Source organism: Vombatus ursinus, unplaced genomic scaffold (genome assembly GCF_900497805.2).
Source record: "Vombatus ursinus unplaced genomic scaffold, bare-nosed wombat genome assembly UNPS02014818.1, whole genome shotgun sequence".
Classification (NCBI taxonomy): domain Eukaryota; kingdom Metazoa; phylum Chordata; class Mammalia; order Diprotodontia; family Vombatidae; genus Vombatus; species Vombatus ursinus.
In genome coordinates this window covers 22497209-22516623 of record NW_020954596.1, presented here as the reverse complement: position 1 = coordinate 22516623, position 19415 = coordinate 22497209, and the positions used below count along the sequence as shown (strand labels likewise).

Sequence of the window (19415 nt, the reverse complement as noted above, 5' to 3'; positions counted from 1 at the left end):
TCTCAGCCATGAAAAAGGTAGCAGTCAAAGTCAGGCTGGGCATGGGTCAGGACAAATTGTTGGCAGTCAGTCAGGAGGAACAGGGTTAGAGACAGATCTCTTTGAGATGATTCTAGGATCATAAGGACCATAGGATTTAGAGCTAGTAAACACCCTGGAATATTCCAACCCCTTCATATTACAGGTGTGGAGATTGTGGGCCAGAAAGAATGTGTCCTCTGTACTGTGTCCCCTGGGAATTTAGGGCAAACAGAATGTAATGTTTGCCATCACTTTATAGTGATGCATATTTTTCAATTCCATATTTAAAAGATCCAGAATTTCACTGGAGTTGACACTCATCAGAACCATCCTCTCTCCACCTTAGTAGATGAATTTATAAGTTTCTGTGGCCAGCATAATTGTTTTATTTCCTGTTGGCTTATATTTTGGGGATAGGGCTTAGCTAGGGGGTCTTCAGATAATAAGCAAATAATTGAAATCCAAACCAAAATCAAAAGGTTTTTAGTTCACAAAACAAACCAGATCTGAAACAAAGAGAAAAGTTAATAAGAACCAATGCAGGGTCCAACAAAACTAACAATTTTCTGAAAGAAAGTTTTCTTGTCCCTTCCCAAGGTCTTTCTGCCCCATTTCTGTTTTTAAACACACCTGTCCACTCCAGCTAAGCCAACTCCAACGGAAAGAAAAGCCATCACTGTTTTAATGAGGTTTAATTACCTGCAAAGGGACACATCTTCTTTTCCTTCATGTCTGAGTACTTCACAAAATTAAAAACATGGACAATACACCTACATACTAGGGGTGCTCTTTGCCACCTCCACCTACAGTCAAGCAAATCACACAGAGATTTGTTCCCAACAGATGGCTGCAGTACACATACAGAGCAGGGGTACAAGTTTACCTGCACTGTCTTAGAACAATATGTCAGTCCAAGGTGGCTTCACACCTATGCAGAAAAAAAAAAAGAATAAAACTTTAATTGAGACAGAATTGCATCTTTCAGAACAATCTCTCCAGTAAAAAAAAAAACAAAAACAAAAACAAAAACAAACAGAAATAAAGATCAAACTGGCTGAAGTCCACTCTGCAAAATAAAGTTTTTTTTTTAAAGAAGAAAATATCAATCTTTTTTGCTTTTTTGATCATCTCTCTATCTCTATCTCTATCCTCACTCCCTTTCTCTCTTTTCTCCTCTTCCTTTTCTTTCTCATATAAGTAAAATCAATTCTTGGAAAACAAGTTAAGCCTTTAGGGAGTACCTTGGTCAACTTTCTGAATTTTCCAAAGAATAAATCTGATACAGACTCTTTCTCATCAAAAAGTTATCAGTAACCCAGAGCCTTCAGAAACCTTGGTAATTCCGACTATTTGTTCCTTTGTAGATTTAAGGGTGAGGGAAAGTGTGTTATAACAAGTTACTGTTGACTCAGGTCTTATCTACCTTGGAAGAATGAGTTCTTAAATTTGAGAGATTCTGGTTTCTTATTTTTCCTTTACACAAGGCAGCATGATAAGTTATCTTATCTTTAACGAAGTTCATTCTAATTACAATTTATTAGAAAAAAATTTCTAGCTTTTCTCTCATCCACATGCTGCCTTAGGCTCAGACTCAAATTGTATAGCTTTATGCTTGGGACATCATTTCAGCTGGGAATGAGTCTTTGATGTAACATTCTATCTGGTAACGATGGATTGTCAGGTCCCAGTCTCCTTTCCCTACATCCCAATAGTTCCACCAGGCTAAGATGATGACCTTAGAAGTACTGGTCAGACATAGGAGGGCTTATGTCTTATGAGTCTGGGGATCTCCCTTATCTTCCCCCAAAATAATGCCCTAGAGATCTCAGAACCCTGAAGTAAGCAGAATTACTTTAAACACAGGACATTACCTTAAAAACTTTCCTATTCTAGAGAAAGGCCCAGTTGGCCACATGCCTAGGCATCTCCTTAAATACCTATGCTGTCTTCGGAGACTCCATGCAAATTGCATACTCACATTGCATCATTCTGCTCCCAATTCCAGAATATATAGCATATATATATATATATATGTATATGAATGAAATTCCAGGAGCAGAACAAAGGTCTGTACACAACATTTCTAAATCTGACCAACGCCTTTGATACTGTCAGTCAACAGGGCTTATGGAAAATTATGTCAAAATTTGGCCACCCAAAGTTCATTGGTATTGTACGTTAGTTTCATGACAACATGCTTACCCTTGTTCTGGATAATGGACAATGCTCTTATGCTTTCCCAGTCACCAATGGAGTTAAACAAGGCTATGTGTTTGTTGCCATGCTTTTTAGCATGATGTTTTCAGCCACGTTGTCAAATGCTTTCAATGACAAACACAGCATCAAGGTCAGCTACCGCACTGATGGTAAATTCTTCAACTTGAAAAGGCTACAAGGCAAGACCAAAGTGGAGAGAGTGTGGGTGCATGATTTTCTGTTTGCAGATGATTGTACACTCAAAACAGCCCCTGAAGCTGAGATGCAACAAAATATGGATCTATTCTCTGCTGCTTGTGCTAATTTTGGCCTAACAATTAACACCAAGAAAACATAGATGTTCCATCAGCCACTACCACACCATCCATACGTGAAACCATTGGTTACAGCAAAATGTACATATACATACATATGTTTAAATATATGTGAACATATTATGCCAATAGAATCTATTCATGTATGTGTACATGCATTGTATGCATATTATGTAGGTGTCTGAATGCAAGCTTGGAAGGCATCAGCTTGCCTCCTGGATGACCGGGCCACAAACATTCAGCTGTCCCGTAAGTTTAAGCTAGTCAACCCTCAAAGAGCCTGCACCTGAGAGAGAATTACATTTTTTCTTTTCGTTATCAACCACAACCAGACCCATCACAGGGAAGACAGAGGAATTTCCTCTCCTACCCAAAGTGAGTATACAAACACACACACACACACACACAGGCTGACTTTGTTCAAAGGAATTTTATTCCTAGAGGGTTCATTAAGGCATCATTGTATGTTGATTGTTATAACAATTATTTTTTAAAGAAACTACAGAATGAACCTTTTGTCTTTCAGAGATGAGCATGTCCTAGTTTCAGACACTTAAAATCTCTCAGTTGGAAAGAAAATCAGAGGCTAGCAACTCCTACACAGGTTGCGTGAGAATCCTTTCTATGACATACCCAACAAAGGGTCATTTAGGTTTTGCTTGATGACCCGTGATAAGGGAGAAACTGTCACCTCCTGAGACCATACATTTCGTTTTTGGATAGCTCTCACCATGAGGACATTTTTCCTTACAACCAAATCTACCTCCCTGCAATTTCAATTCATTTTCACCTCTCTGGGACCAAGCTGAACAAATCTAAGTTTTATTTCAATACTTGAAAGACAAATATGATGACCTCTCTATATCTACTCTCCTCTAAACCTCCTTATTTCCTTCTAGTGATACTCATATGACGTGAACTCAACCCTTCACCACCTCTTCTGGAAGATCTTCTGTTTATCAATTTTCTTCTTAAAAATGGGACACCCAGAACTTAATAGATGTGGCCTAAGAGTAAAGGAGAACTATCATTTCCCTTATTCTAGACAATATGATTTTCTTAAAGTAGCCAAAGTTTGTGTTAGGTTTTAGGATTTGTTTGGGTTTGGTTTTGGTTTTTGGTCACCATATCATACATTGAGCTGTAGTCCCTGATCTTTTTCAGATAACCTGCCATCTAGTCACAGCATCTCTATCTTGTATTTGTGAGATTTTACACTTATCCCTATTACATTTCATTTTATTAGATTCAGCCCAGTGTTTTAGCCTATCAAGATTTTTTTCTAATTTACAACATTCAACATGCTTGCCATCACTCTTAACTCCATATCATTGATAACTGTCTCTGTCCACTTCATTGATAAAAGTGTTAAACAGCAAAAGGCTAGGCATAAATCCCTGGAGTACCCCACAGAAGAATTTCTTCCAGTGTTTACTGAACAATTCAATAATTATTCTTTGTGTCAGGTCATTCAACCAGTTCTAAGTGCATAACTATCTAACTTGTATCTCTACAATGATTTTATTTTATTTTTATCTACAATGATAGCATGAGAGAATCTGTCAAATGCTGTGCTATAATTTCGGTAAGCTACATCTACAGGATTTCTCTACTCTACCCATCTAGGAAAGCCCTATCCAAAAAGGAAATGAGTTTGAGTATTGCTTCCTGATGAATAAATTAGTCAACAAGCATATAATAAGTACTTACTATGTACCAAGCACTAGGTTAAGCACTGGGAATACAAAGGAAAAAGGGAAACTGTCCCCATCTTTAAAGAATTTAACATCCTAAGGACAGGACACACATTGACTATATACTGTACTGACTTTAGAGGGGAGGATTCCAATAGCTGAGAAGACAGGAAAAAAATCTCCTATAGCATGTTTTGTTTGAGCTGAGTCTTAAAAGACGTCATTATTCTAAGAAATGGTGGTGAGAAGGAAAGAGAAATAAGCATTTATATAGGTCCTACTATGTGCCAAGCACAGTGCCAAGCTCTTCACAAATTTGATCTTCTCATTTGATCCTCACAACAACTCTGTGAGGTAGAGTGCTGTTATTATCCCACATTTTGCAGTTGAGGAAACTGAGGCAGATAGGTGACATGATTTGCCCAAGATCACACAGCTAGTAAAGTGATTGAGGTAGGATTTGAGCTCAGGTCTTCCTGACCCCAGACCCAGCACTCTATCCACTTCACCACGTGGCTGCCTCTAGAGCATTCTAGGCCAGGGACAGCCAGTACAAAGGCATGAGTAGATGAGGCATCATGAAGGATTCCTTTCTAGGAATAAAGATTGGACTTGTTATTTCACTGGTGTAGGGAGTTCCCAAATGAGCAAACTCACTCTATCTATGCAGGCCAACTCATTATTTCTATTTTATAGTCTTAAAGAGCTATCTAGACCACTTCAAGATTTAGTGACTTACCTAGGGTCACACAGCCCATATTTTTCAAGTCCAAGAGGTAGAGTTTGAACCCAGATCTTCCTGGTTGTGAGGCTGTCACTGTAATAAATACACTATGCGGCCTCTCCTGCCTTTCTAAGGGCCTATATACTAGCCCTTTCATAATCCGTTAAGGAATTTTACCTTGGGGTTTCTTTCTTTGCTAACCCTTTTTGTTCCAGGATTGGGTCACCAGATTAGGTTGAGGGGATGGAGAGGAAAAGCTGAGGTTGTAGGATCAAACCCAGTTGATGGGTCCCCCATGCAGGCATCACTGTGCAGCACGTGCACACATGTGTGCACCCACACATACACACGACACAATCTCTCAATTGATTCATCCCACTTCCTGACCTTCAGGCCCCCAAGTGCCCCATTTTTTCTCTCAATTGGGGTGGGTAGTAGAATGAGACTAAAAATTAATCCATTATGATTGCAGGAGGGTGCTGGTAGGATTAAATGGAAATAACACTGTCTCTGGTGTCAAAGCAATGACCCTAAACCTCAGCTCATAAAGATCTTCCCAATTTCCTCTGAAACTATTCATTTCATCATTTCTTATAGCACAATAATATTCCATTACATTTATACCATGATTTGTTTAGCCATTCCCCAATAGGAAGATGCCCTGCACTTCTTTTTTTTTTAAAAAGAACATTTCATTCTCCTTAATAACCTGAAGAGTAGAAATCTATTCTTTTACTTCCTTCTCTCAGACACCAACTTGCACTTTGTGTATATATTGGTGTTACTTAGTACTGACAGAAAGTGAAAAACGATCCTTGAAAAATTATCTTTGCCCCCATATTTGCTTGAAGAAAGATTCACAATCCGTTTTCTTCTTTGTACTAGTTCCCTTACCTAATCTTTGTGGCCATTTGCTACAACAATTTGCCCATTTTTGAAACATGAAATGGAATTTCATGAGATCTCTCCACTTCATTATTACCCCATGCTGATCTCTAGATATTTCCTCCTACTTCCGTGGAGGCCAAATTTTGTCTCTTTACATAAACCTAAATGTTTGATCGTTTCAAAAGTTAGAGAAGTCAATGCTAGAGCAAACCTTCAAGTTGCCTGATGAGAGGACTGACCCTAGACAAAATCGCCTTTCAAAGTGACCTTTTTCTAATTCATTCTCACCTTCCCTATTTAATGTCCCTTTTGCTCTCTCTTAACCAAACTCCAAAATTCCTGGTGTATTCACACCATTTCAGCGCTCTCAAAGATCAACAATATAATGTTCCACCTAAGTCTGTTCTCTTCTGGTATGTGGCCTGGAGACTCTCATCTCCCTTCTCCCTCCTGTCAAAGTTTAGGAGACCGCCTTCTATTTTCTAAGTTAGCAGCTGTTATCTGACACACTAATTCCTGCACAGGTGTTAATGAATGATTTTCATTTTAACAGAGGATTCTTCAGAAACATAATATGGGAATGAATATCCAGTGGTGCCACTTTCAACCTTGAAAGACAGTCCAGGAAGATATTTAAGAGGGCAGTGTTACTCAAATTAAACTGCATAGGTGGCTAGTTATTCTTTTTTTTTTAGGCAGTTGGGGGTTAAGTGACTTGCCCAGGGTCACATAGCTAGTAAGTGTCAAGTGTTTGGTCTGAGGTCACATTTGAACTCAGGTCCTCCTGACTCCAGGGCCAGTGCTCTATCCACTGTGCCACCTAGCTGCCCCATGGTTAATTATTCTGCCTGTCATTCAAAACTCTTTTCTCTTCTTTAGGTCTACCTATGTCCCAGTAGTAACTGTAATAATATAAGTAGGGAATAGGGGTTGGCAACCTTTCAGAAATGAGCTGCCAATGGTCCAACCTCTGCTCAAAATAAAAAAATCAAGAAACAATGGATTGAATTATCTTAAATAAAGATGACACAGGGAACAGTTGTTTTGTTTTCTTTCTTACTAGTTTTCCTAAACATGTTTTTCTAAGCATGTTAAAAATTGGCCTCCTGAGGGCTACATCAGACTGCTTGCCCATCACGTCAAAGTACATGTGCCTTTGTGCAGATTGACTATGGAATGAGATTAACAAGCCTTTGTGAAGAGAAAGAAAGATTTAGATGGTATAATACAAATATGTGTTTGCTTTAAATAAAGGCACAACTTGAGTGTGAGACCACTAGACCAGAAGATCTCCAAGACCCCTCTAAGACACCTCACTGGTGCTATAATTTGTCTGATGTGTAGGGCAGGAGGAACTTCTTCAGTTCTAAAAGGGAATAGAGGTCACCCCTTTGACTCTCATTCGGGCAATGGAGATGCAGTAAGGGTGACTTACAAACCTCAGGAGTGAAGGATCAGGACAGCAGTGACTCATCCCAGGGACATTAAAACCACCCATCTCTGACAAATGCATTTGATGCTGCTGAACCCTGGTAGAGAGACTCACGATGCTCATCATTACATAACAGAATGTCAACTCTGAATTTCTTGATCTTAATTGAAAAAAAACATACCCGATGCTAAGCTCCTGGCAGCATACTCCTCACTGAAAAAAATCCAAACACCTTTTACTCCTTTTCCCTTCTCTCATTTTCTATGTACATAATTCCCTTTCCCTGTGCTTGTCTTCTTTCCAAAGGCCCAATTATGTAGAGAACAAAAATCTTTCTCTGGAGAGAAAGGCTTGTAGGAGTAAGGTGAATGCATTCTTTTAGGGGGCCAGGTTTAGTTCTTTCAGGGCCCAGGAAGAAAGAATTCATCAAATGGTGCTCCCAAAGAGCTAATTTGCCACACTCTGCTTTCAGAGAATATAATTCTCACTCTGAGTCACTAAAGAACAGGTTTGATTTATTTCTCCTTCATTAGCCCACATCAGAAACAATTCTCAATTAGGAAAATTGTGATGCTATTGTTATTGCAGAATAACCATGGCTTGAACATGCTCAGTTTTCCACCCAAATGCCTAATTTCTGGAGTATCTGAAGTATCTCCTCCCAGTTAGGATTGTTCTTCTTCCCTTCAGAACAGGCTAGCTCTTCCTGATCTATTCTCAAATGCCTTTATCTGCTATGAGACAACTCTTTTTCCTACATACATACTGAATACCCAGTGTAGACTCATAGAATGTTAGAGCTGGAAGGAAGGAATGCTCTTAGAAAATTCAATTCAATTCAAAGCATTTATTAAATGCCAGACAGTGTGCTAGGTGGGGAGGAGGGGAAATATTAAAGTTACAAAAGTAGGAGATGGAATATCCTATGGGAACGCTAAGTTGACCACAGAATGTTAGAACTGGAAAGGACCTTAGAACATAGAATATTAGAGTTGTAAGGGATCTTATAAAATGGAATATTAGTGCTGGAAGATTGGCAGCATAGAAAGAATACTAAATTTAGAGTCAGAGGTTCAAACCCCACATCTATCAGTTATGACCTACATGATCTCGGCGAAGTCAAGTCACCATCTAGACTTCAGTGTGCTTGCCAGTAAAATGGAGTTAAACTATGTAGCCTGTAATATCCCCTCGAGCTCTAAGTCTAAGATACCATGAACATGAAACACATCAGAGCAGAAAGCACCTTAAAACAAAAAGCTGGATCTGGAAGGCATCAGCTTACAGGAGCTGGCCTCTAACGAGAGCTTTGAATATAAGGCATGGAATACTTGAGCTGGAAGGAAATTTGGAACTTAGAACCTCAGAGTTAGAAAGGCATCATCTATCTCAACTTCCAACTAATCTACAGAACAAAGTCAGTAATGAAAATAAAAAATGAGGACATATTGCAAATCTAGAGAGATTTCTCCATGTACTCTGAACAAAATAATTTAACAGAAACTGTCCAGTAGCGTTCGTTGGGGCCTGAGGCATATCATAAAGTTCTTAAAACCAAATCAAATAAACAGATACCCACTGTGAGCTGAGTCCTCCACCCTCAATAAAGTCAGGCAGTGACTTTGTTCTAGTTAGAAAGAGATTAAACTGATCAAGAAATATTTTTAGCATGTTCCCTAATTTCGTTGAGATCAGAACAAGCCATGAATTATTTCTAATGGGATATCTTCCATCCTGGTTGAGCAAGCAATCACCCACTTCATCCATCATTTCTGCTGCTGTCTTCCTGTAAGTTTCAGAGGTCTCCCAGCTAATCATTCTTTGTATTTGATATTCAAACCACTTAAATTTGACTGATAGAGTGCTTTCAAACTTTACCATCCTCCAAAAGAAATTGGCATTTAAGAAATAAATGAAGTTTCAGCTATTTACTCTGGAATAATCTGTCCTTCAGATAACACCATAATGCTCTGACTATTGAAGATAAAATAGGATTTTAAAGTAACCCTAAGATCATCTGGTCTCATTTTATAGCTGAGGAAACTGAAGAATATGGAATTCCTCCAAATATCACTGTAAATGGGACAAGGAATATGCTGGGGGGAAAAAACAGGATGCAAACCAAGAGCTCCAGTTTTTGTCCCTCCCTTTTTTTGTCTGTCCAGTACCTTTTTGAGGTTTATTTGAACTCAAAGGCAATCTGTGAAACTAATTACAAGAAGACAGGGAGATGAAAACAGGTGCAAATGTTTATTCCTCAAAAAAAAAAAAAAAAAAGACAAGAGTTGGTACTGAACATTTGTGAGACACACTACCTACCCCCTGAGGCAGGGAAAAGGTGAATAGAAATCAGTCACCCTAAATCAGCTAGGAGTAAGGGCTGGAGAAATTCCATTAAGAAAGATATGTCTACAAGTCTTACAGCTGCCTGGATGCCCTTTTGTGTACATACTAGCTGGACTGAGAGGGGTAAGCTTCCAAGCCTAATGCCAGACCAAGAAGTAACAGCAAAGTAATACCTGGACCACAGCAAGACGCTTCAGAAAAGCAGCAAAAAAGCTCAGTCAACTGCTGAGAGAGAGAACCATGAAGACTCAGGCAGGGGAAGGCCTCTGCTCACTATGTGAGGAAGAACACTGCAGCCTGTTTGTTCTTTCCCACTACCATATGAGCCTCAGGAAGATTATATTCATTAGGGAGCAGAAGTTAGAAATATTCTATTGCTTGGTTTTCCCCTATTATTTATTTTCTTTTTGTTTCCTGATATTTTTATATCTGATTTATTCCAGAGTAGTCACATGATGGGATCGCACACCATAGGTATTTCTTCCACATTGAGACGAAGGAATATATAATTTTAAAGTTGATTGGGATACCTGTGATCCATCACAGTACTCCACCAGAGAGGAAAAAATAGAAGAAAAATTAAAATAAAAGTAGCAAGGGACTTAGAATAGTAGTTCCTCTTAAGGTGATGGGAGAAATATTTGCGGTTTCAACAAAACCTATTTATAGGAGACTTTGCATTTTGAGATTCTTCAGATACTCTCTGTTTCATCCCACGCTGTCTCCAACAAGGATCCTGTTTTGTTTGTTTGTTCATTTTTTAGTTATTTCCTGTGTCTTATGACACCAAAAGCAACCAAAAATGACCAAGGGCAAGAGAACATATGATCACAATTCACTTCTTCATTCATTTAGTCAATATGTATTGTCTCTTAATGTATTAAGTGCCTACTATGTACAGCGCACAGGAGATAGAAACTGAAGACCTGAAATGAACATCTGACTAATTGGGGGGTGGGAGGAGAATATTTTCTACTAAATTTTCTAGATAGTTGACCCACAGAATCTGTCCTCAGTCAAGAAGTGCTGGCCTTAAATCCCTACTCCAACACATATTAGGTGGGTCATCTTGGTAAAGTAACTTAATCACTCAGTGCCCCCCAGCAATTCTCCAATTGTCCATCTGCTCTGTATTGATAAAAGTTTCCTTGTTGGGGCACCCTGCACATCTATTCAAAAAAGTACCTACCTCAAAGAGTTGTTGTGAGGGTCAAATGTGATAATATATATGAAACACTTCTCTAACCCTTGAAACGCTAGTGCTCATGAGTATTACTACTGTTGTTCTCATCATTGTGTCTGTTTCCTACTCTAATCCCAGCCTGAAGTACAATCAGCTGAAAGTCTCAGTTGTCCTTTGTCACCTGACTATGGACACTTGGTCACTAAATCCAAGACTGGTGCCATTACTACACTTCTTTCTTCCCTTTCACTCTGACATTTTTTTTCTCTAAAATTGGTGCATAGCTAGAGGAGCACATGCAATGAGGAATGATTAAATCTGATAGATGTTCTAGAGGAAGATGTGACAGGATTCAACGAATAACTACTTGGTCATACAGGTTGAAGGAGAAACTAGAGTCAAATAAAACTACAACGTTGGAGGCCTAAGGCACCAGGTAGAGGTTGGCAATGACAGCCAAGGACTAGCTGTCAGAAAACTTGAGTCCCTGTCTCAGCTTTGCCAAAAACTAGTTTGTGTATGTAGAAAAGTCATGTTACTTGACTTCATATGTATAATAGATATCATACTGCTTGCCTTCTCAACAGGTGGGGGAGAAAGAAAATTCGGAACTCAAAAAAAAGTTTAAAAATAAATAAACATTAATAAATAAAATTAGTAGTATATAAATTATATTATATAAAATTACATAAATAAAAATAAAAACTTAATAAAATAAATAAACATAAAAAGAAAGAAATGTCATGTTACTTCTTTGGGACTCTGCTTCCTCATCTATAAAAAGGAAAAGGATGGAGAATTAGGTGATCTGAAAGTTCCTTCCAATTCTAAAGTTCTTTTTTTTTTTTTAAAGAAATGTTGCTTTGCAGATGTCACTGTGACAGCCATGTAGAGATGTCCTGCTGGCAGTCTGAGTCTAAGGGAGGGAAAAGTAGAGATGATATCAGAGCCAAAGATACTTTCTTGAATCCCTTCATTTTCCTACACTTTAAACAGACTTTGGATGTTGCTCTCACAATAGACATTTGGCAGTGTAGTAAATTCATAAAGATGGTGCCAAATAGAATTTACAGTCCTATTTGCACAGTGCACAAAATAATGTTTCAATCCTCTTGTGATAGGCATGTGTGATAGGCACTCATGAAAGATTCCTGCCCCAAAGCATCATTTATTTTTAAAGAAAAGGAAATATTTTAGAGTAACCCACTCAAAGGTAAGGAATTTGATGTGCTTATTTCCCTCTAATTCACAGGTATCTATTTTCTGTCAGCTGGGGTTTTCTAATAACATTCCCACAACCTCTTCTCTTATCTTATGTGCCTAGTGCATTGTTTCTGCCTCAAATTACTCTTTTTTTTTCCCTCCTGCTGAGCTATTTCTTCTTTACTGAAAATATTGTTTGGAGCTATTTCCCACCTTTCCAGCTTTGTTTCTTAAAGATAGACAGCTTGTAATATGACGTAATGGAAAAAAACCCCAGACTTCAATTCAGAAGAGCTGGTTTCTATACAGGCAAATTCCCCATCGGAGCCTCAATTTCATCATTTCTAAAACAAGGCTAAAAATACAGTACCTACCTCATTTGTTTGACTCGAAGCAGGAAAAATGTACATTTCTTGAAGGCAGGGATTGGCTTGTTTTGGTCCTTATGTCTCCAGTGCTTAACACAGTGCCTGGCACATAGTAGGGGCTTAAATGTTTGCTAAATTTAATTGAATTGTAAGAGTCAAATGAGATGACGTATATGAAAGCTTTCAAAAGTATACAGTATCGCTACTTCGTTTTGGTCTGCAAAAACAAACAAAAAAAAGTGCTAACAATGCTCTTGTCTTAATGCCCCATAGCTCAGATAAAGATCAGAGAGTTAGGAGGCAGGGGTAGGGAAAGTAACACTTGTCTTAATGTCCTCTTTTGTTAAATCCCAAAGTGAGACCTGGACATTTCCAAAAGTTGACACTAAATATTCACTTTTATAGGAAGTGGTTGGCATAGCAGAGGAAAAAGAGACAAGGAAATTGGATTCTGTTTCCAGATAGGCCACTAACAATCTGCCTTACTTTACTCAAGTGGTACAGTGCAGACAGTGCTAGGCCAGGAATCAGGAGCAGCTGAGTTCAAATCTCACCTAAGATACCTAACTAGCTGTGTGACCCTGTGCAAAAGACTTTCCTTGTCTCTCATACATGCATACACACACACACACACACACACACACACACACACACTCCTCCATGTTTTCCCCTTCTTTGTGATTCTTGTCTGTGTCCTTCTATAGCTATCAATAGAGAGACCTTTCTGTGGTTCTTTCAATGTTATTCAGAAGTAGCACTCAGGCAATACAATCCATTATCCCTCCTTCTGTGACCAACCTATTTCCTTTTTCCAGTGTGATGCTGCTTATGTTATTTCTTGAATGCCAGCCATGATTAGTAAAATGCTATAATAGACTAATGCCTCTTACCCCGCATCTTTCACTGGACTTAGGAGTCAAAGGAAATGAGGGACATAGACCAACCTGTGTGACCTCGGACAAATCACTGCCCCTCTCTGGGCCTCAGTGTTTCCTTCTTTACAAATGAGAGGGTTGCATTACATGGTGTCTGAAGACCCTTCCAGCTCTAAGTCTATGACCCATTGGCAATAGTAATACACACACACACACACACACACGTTCACCATCAATGGCAAGTAGAGGGTCATTTCATCACAAGGGCTCACTTGATTCAAAGCGCAGCAACTGGTAAACTGCAGCGGAGCGGACGTGAGAGCTTTTTAAATTGGATGATAGAATTCATCTCTCTGCTCATCCTGCAGTGATTTTGCGGCACTTCTGCTGGTCGTTGGGATGCAGGAAGTGTACTGCTTCTGCAGGGAGACCTTCAGCTGTTGGGACTCACTGCATGACAACAGGCCTTCAGGAGAATATGGCCTGTATTGTAATTTTCTAGCAGCTTACATGATTGGGAAAACCGAGCAGATGGGAAGCAGTTTAGGGTGGAACAGGAAAGCTGCTAGGTTTCATCTGCAGACAAAACTGTTATTTCTGAGCAGGTATTCTCAAAAGGAGATAAATATCTGGTTTGCTCTGCTGTTAGCTTTACAGAGTTTCCCTTAGTTCTACCTACTTTTTTTTTTAAATGGCTACAAGAATGCTATTTTTTTGCTCATTTAAGTTAGAGGCATTGGTTCATGCTGCTGCATATTTAAACTTGCCATTAGTTTCTAAACCATTATTAACCTATAGTTTCCAGCCCTGAAAATTGGGTTGCAAAATAAGTGGCTTCTGGTTCATCTCTTATTTAAAATATTTCTGTGCCCTATCACTCAAAGTCAAGGCTGAGCTTGTTTATGGGAGGACTTGATTACATAATTACATATTAGGAAACATTTCTAAGTAGAATTGATTAGTGCGCTTTGCAGCAAAGGGGTTCACCAAAAATAACCCCTTTCACTTGCTGTCAAATCAGAGCATCACTATGGAAATTGAATAACATTTTCAGAAGTTTGTCATTGAATCTCCCATTTCATCAATATAAAGAGGAGAAATTATCTCTAACACAAGAAAGTGCTATCTCTAAACCCTGTGAAAAGAGAATTGTGTATTATGAACACCAGAGATCCATAAATCAAGCAGTAGACAACTAAAGTAGAATGCTATCTAAGGCAGGGCAGGTCAGGCTTTGGCCCAGGACATAATAATTTAAAGGATACAAAATTTAATACATGCATTCCTTTAAGAGAAACAATTAAGGATAGCACATTTGACTCTTTTCCTTCACATTAAGCCTTGCACCCTCTCCCACATATATATCCAACCTGTTCCAAAGTACCTTCAATTCTATCCAGAAAATATCTCTCATATCTCTTCTTTCCTTTGCATTCCCTCTGCAAAAACTCTAGTTCAGGGTCTTATTGCCACTTACTTGGACTATTATAGTAGCATACTAATTCATCTATCTCCAGTAACAAGCCCTCTCCAAGTCATTATTCATGTGAGTGCTTCCTTAATCTTTGCATTAATCGTTAATTATTAATTAATTAAGTTAATTAATTAATCATTCCTTAATCATTGCACCACCATGTCGATGTGTACTCCTCTGCTGAAAAACCCTCATTGGCTCCCAATTGCCTGCCAAATAAAGTACAAACAACTTATCTTGTTATTTAAGTCCCTCCATAAAATAACTCCAACTTACCTTTCTAGTTTTATCTCACTTTTCTACCCTTTACCTAATCCTGCATTCCAGCCAAACTGGACTACTCACCATCCCTCAGTTTTTGTCCTGCCTTCTCCCCTCTTTTAGTATTTTCTCCCATTGTCCTCCATATCTGGAATGGATTTCTCCCTTGCCCTCCTCTCACTGAAATTCCTTCTTTGAAATCCCAATCAGGCACCACCTTCTCCATGAAGCCTGTCTTGTTCCCTCCACATTGAAATGATCTCTCCTCCCTCATCTTCTTATAGAAGTTATTTCAATGTCTCATTTGAACTGGTAATAAACTGTTCTATAATGCCTCGTAATACAAACATCTGTGTGCCTGTGTACAAAAATTTTAGCTCCCCTATGGCACTATACACACAGACTCCTAGAGAGTGCCTTACTTCAACTTCATATGTCCCAAGATTCCTACCTAAATACCTTGCATGTAATAATAGCAACAACAATAATTCCTATCTGTATACTTCCTTAAACATTATAAGGCTGGTTTAAAAAAATAATGAATTGAATTCCTTTCTTACAGGCCCCTAGCTCCCACTACTCTATCATTACCTCACCATCAGAATATCCCATTTTCACAGTCTCTTCACCCTCTCTGACTGTACCCCTGGTCTACAGGTTATCTGCTATTTCAGACTGCTATACTTACCAAAGGGCTGGGTATTGTTGTTCCTCCTTAACCTTCCAGAGGGGTGGACCTAAAGCCAAGGGTCTTTCATGGCAGACACTGACACCTCCTGAAATGAGAAGAAAGGAAAGGCTAAGGCCAGAAGTTCCAACTAAGGAAGAGGCTGGGAGCTTGGGTGATACAGAAACAAGTGTTGTTTACCTGAGTCATAAGCTAAAGGGCTAGAGGAGGGAAAGAAGAGTCCAGATTAGAAGTATGTGTCATAATCAGTGCAGAGAACAGGCATAAAGAAATAGTCCAAATCAATTAAAGCAGAAGGTCTGGTACCAAGAAAAGGGGTCTAATGTGGAGCTTATAATATTGTTCAAAGTAATATGAGCAACTTCAGGTCCTGCTGCAGTGTCCCTGTTTTTATGCCATGCCTCCATCACGCCCTCCTCCACTTCTCCTGAAGGAGTTTCAATTGTGCTGCAAACTAGCATGAAGACAACCTTATGCTGAAGGGAAACAGCGATGTCTAAGCAAAACAGGACACATTGGTGACCTGGCAGATAGATGAATGAACTTGCAGACCCGAAGGATGCTTTGACTTAACAAAGCTATAGAAGATGTTGAATGCTAGCCTATTCTACTTGAAAGCCACTGTGAGGCTAGGCTCTGTGAGAGATAGAAAAGCAGGGGAGCCCTTGTTCCTTGATAAATTACAATCTTGCTGGGGAAAGAATTCAATTAAATTGAACAAACCTTTATTAAGCACCTATTATGTGTAGGGCACTATGGATATGCAAAAATAAAAATTAAATAGGCCCTTCCCTCAAGACACATTTTCCTGGGGATGTAACACATACACAGATAAGTAATACAAAACCATCTCAAGAGCTAGACATCATTACTAACTGGGGGAGACCAGGAAGGGCCTTGAGTACAGGTAGCACCCAAACTGCTTTTTAAGAGGCAGAGATAAGGAGTATATTTCAGACATAGGTCACAGCACAGAGGCAGATGATGGGATGGGTGTATGGGTAACAGCTAATGGGCAAGTTTGAATGGAATAGAAAATGCAGGAAGGAGCTTAGAATAATATGAAATAAGACTAAACAGTAGGTTGGAGCCAAACTGAGGGGAGCTTCACATGATTCCATACTCCCAAGCAAATATAATTTATCTTCATCTCTCAGGAAAGTTTTGCTCAGCTGCTGGGTTCTCACTATACACTAGTGCCTAACCCCATTGATCATAGATGGTAGGTCTTTTTTTAAGTTGTCCAAGGATTAGGTGAGTCATCTCTTTCAACCTTTCTTGTATTTTTAACTTTCAGATATCATTAATATTCAAGATAACACGACTATAAACATGATCAACAGCCTCTAACAGATACAGACTTTCTTGCATCACACTCTTACATGCGCTTCTATAACCCTGCTGAAGGATGAGCGGGACTTGACCCCCACCGAGATGCCCTCAGGCTCTAAGATTCTCCCATGTTACTTTAATTGCTCTTCGGAGCTATGAGTGACAGTGAGTCAAGGCAATAGTGTGAGCCATTCATATTAAAGTACCTACTACACTACGTTCCAGGCACAGTGCTAAGCAATATAAATACATTCCCTGTCCTCAAAGCTTACAATCTAATAGGGAAAGACAACACACAGAAGAAAGCTGAAAAGGAGGGAGGATGAGGGGGGAAAGGGGAGAGGGACCCAGCATAGGAGCATGACGGAGAAGTACAACCAGGTGGGGAACAAAGAGACGGTTGGTCTGGACACCCTCCTTAAAGGGAAGTTCTGGGAGGAGCTCTCCTCTCTACCTTCCTTTCAGAGGGCTATCAGGGGCAGAAGGCACGGATGAGGTGTGAGTACCAAGGTGGTTGTGACTTCCAGGATAATGAGGTTCCTCAGGGCATGGTAGAGCAGTCGAAAGGAGTGTTGGAGGGGTTGTGGGAAGACAAGAACATAAGTGCATTATTGGTAAAGCTGTTGTGTGGGACAGTGAGGACCCTTACCCAAATCCATTCAGAGGCTTCTCCAGGTAGAAAGTAGAAAAGATTTTATTCTGATCTTGCGAGAAAGGTAGTTTGCTGCAAGACTTTGGGTGGTGTCGGCCAAGCAAGCATTTTTATAGGTTCTAACCGCAACTCCTCCTTAGCGCCTACCTCTTATCCCATTGGCTGGGCTTCAGAGGGCACAATCTAAACGCGGCAAAACTACTCCAGCAACAGCAGTGGAAATTACAGAATCGTTACATTGTTTGCACCTGCATTCCCCTCCTTCAAGTATCCTCTTGGTACATCCTGTTTGTTCATTTCAGTTCCTGGAACAATTTGCAGTTATACTTGTCTTTGTAACAATTTGAACATATTTATCCGGGCTATTTACAAGTTTACTGACCTGGATACACATATATTATTATTAGGGGTCTTTACCTTATTTTACTCATTTAAGTTTAGATTTTATGAGAGGTCTTCACCAATCTCACTCACTGTGAATCAGTTCAATTGTTTTTAAAAGCAATTTAGAATTATACAAATAAAGTGACTAAAATGTCCATACCCTTTGACTCAGAGATTCCATACTAGAGTTATATCGCAGAAGAAAATGTCCATATACACCAAAATATTTACAGCAGCACTTTTGTGACAGAAAAGAATCGGAAACAAAGGCATTGTTCATTGACTGGAGAATGGCTAAATAAATTGTGGTACATGAACATAATGGAATATTAGCAGACTTAAGAAAGGACTAATATGATGAATACTACAGAGAAACATGAGAAGATTTGTATAAACTGTTGCAGAGTAAAGTAAGGACAGCCAAGAAAACAATATACACAATGAGTACAATAAGGTTAATGGAAAGAACCATCACACACACACACACACACACACACGCTCAAAAGTGATTGTTGAGGCAGCTAGGTGGCGTAGTGGATAGAGCACCTGCCCTGGAGTCAGGAGGACCTAAGTTCAAATCCTGCCTCAGACACAACACTCACTAGCTATGTGACTCTGGGCAAATCACTTAACCCTATTGCCTAGCAAAAAAAAACAAAACAAAAAGCGATTGTTTCAAATTTCCAATGAACAAGCATGGCTCCAAAGAAGAGATTTAAAAAGATAACCTATCCCACACAGCCCACAAGTGTGATATGTTAAGCACATTTTTAGACATTTTTGTTGTATTAATTTTGCTGAATCTTCCTCTGTTTTCCTTTTTATCTTTAACAAGTATTATTTCTTACATGAGATAGCTCTTTAGGAGGGAGTATGGGAGGGATATTGGGGAAAATATTGGTGATATAAAAAAAGACAAAAATTATTTTCAAAAAACAAGCGGTATGAAATGGAGATCCACGGTATTCATAGATTCATAGTCTTTGTGTTCAGATAGCTGTACATAAGTGCTATTTTGTGGTATTTAATTTCAGATTTAAAAATTTTTTAAAAGGAGAGGAGAAAATATTCTGGTCAAGGCATTTTCCCAAAATTACTATTATTTTTCATAAATATAAAAGAAAGAACACTGGATATAATGAGTCATCTGCCGGTTCAAATTCCAGCAGAGCTTACTAATTAATAAGATGACTTTGGACAAGTCATTTCATTTCTATGAATCTTAGTTTGCTCATCTCTAAAAGGAGGTTATGCTATATCAGAGTCTTGCCAGAACAACCAAATAAGATCATGCATAGTAAAGTGCTCTGTAAATTATAAAATAATTTACCTATATGAATTATTATAATTAAACTGGAA

General features: G+C 39.0%; 2 long non-coding RNA genes across 3 annotated transcripts in view; both read right to left on the bottom strand.

Annotated features, from left to right (window-relative positions):
* Window positions 1–698: 698 nt before the first annotated feature.
* Window positions 699–2376, bottom strand: LOC114023357. Its single transcript, XR_003566777.1, has 2 exons — window positions 2224–2376; window positions 699–949 (listed from the first exon to the last, which is right to left on the bottom strand). It is a non-coding gene; the product is annotated as an uncharacterized LOC114023357 (long non-coding RNA).
* Window positions 2375–19415, bottom strand: part of LOC114023356 — a 43761-nt gene continuing 26720 nt past the window's right edge. The window contains exons 2-4 of one of the 2 annotated variants that reach the window (XR_003566776.1): window positions 15689–15776; window positions 12397–12607; window positions 2375–2410 (exon numbers count right to left, since the gene is read on the bottom strand). This is a non-coding gene — a long non-coding RNA (uncharacterized LOC114023356). Of the gene's footprint in view, window positions 2411–11623; window positions 11736–12396; window positions 12608–15688; window positions 15777–19415 lie in introns of those variants that run through there. The other variant, XR_003566775.1, reaches the window with a different exon arrangement.